Below are 1,027 nucleotides of genomic sequence, written 5' to 3'. Positions count from 1 at the left end.
CCAGCTACTCTGGAAGCAGGAGGATCACTTGAGCCCAGCCTGGGCAACACAGTAAGGCTTTGAACTAAAATAAAATCTTAAGCAAGCCCCACCAGCCAACTGAATGGACCCCCCGTCTTGGCCAAGGGACCCCAGAAATACCCTAAAGCTGAGTTGCCAGCCATGAGGAGGGAGGTCAGACCTGCCTCGTCATGTCCCCTCCCTTCTTGGAGATGTCCTTTGTAACTCATTAACAGGCCTGGGGCTTAAACCACACCTGCAGGTCCTCAGTTTATTTAATAGATCACCTGAGCCTCTATGTATGTCCTGTGGCTTGCCTATGATTAGCAGACTTCCTTATCTTAAAACCTTCCAAGTCTTTAGACAAAGTTTCATTTCTTTAACCAATTACAAATCAAAGAATCTTTAAACCCACCTATACCCTGTAATCCCCCCGCTTTGAGATGTCCTGCCTTTTCAGGCCGAACCAATGTGCACCTTCGCTGTATTGATTTATGATTTTATGTGTTATTCCTGTCTCCCTAAAATGTATAAAATCAACTGCAACCCTGCCATAGCCAGTCCACTTGCTCAAGGCTTCCTGAGCGTGGCTCTGGGCCAGGTCACTCATACGTGACTCAGAATAAATCTCTTTTTATTAGTTTACAGAGTTTGGGCTCTTTTCCGTTGACAAGACTCTATCTCAAAATTAGCTTATAGTGAAGGTTGCACAGCTCTGTAAATATGCTAAAATCCATTGAATTGAAAAACCTGGGTGAATGAACTATATAGTACATAAAGTATTTTTCAATAAGGCTGTTTAAAAAATGGTAAATATTCCTTAGTACGGTGGAGAGAAAAAAATTGTTAGGAGTGGGCCTGGGACAGAAAACAGAATTAGAGAAGATAGGATATAACATGGGGTCATTGACCACAGTTTCACACCGCTGGACACCAGAATATATGACCCCAAAATATGTCTTTTTGGGATAAGGATTATTTTGAGAAAAAAACAGACACAGGAGAAACTGAAAACAGAGCGGAAGTT

This window comes from Propithecus coquereli, unplaced genomic scaffold (assembly GCF_000956105.1).
Source record: "Propithecus coquereli isolate 6110/MARCELLA unplaced genomic scaffold, Pcoq_1.0 Scaffold76, whole genome shotgun sequence".
In the NCBI taxonomy this organism is placed as follows: domain Eukaryota; kingdom Metazoa; phylum Chordata; class Mammalia; order Primates; family Indriidae; genus Propithecus; species Propithecus coquereli.
The sequence above is the reverse complement of the archived record's forward strand: the minus strand, read 5'-3'. Positions refer to the sequence as shown.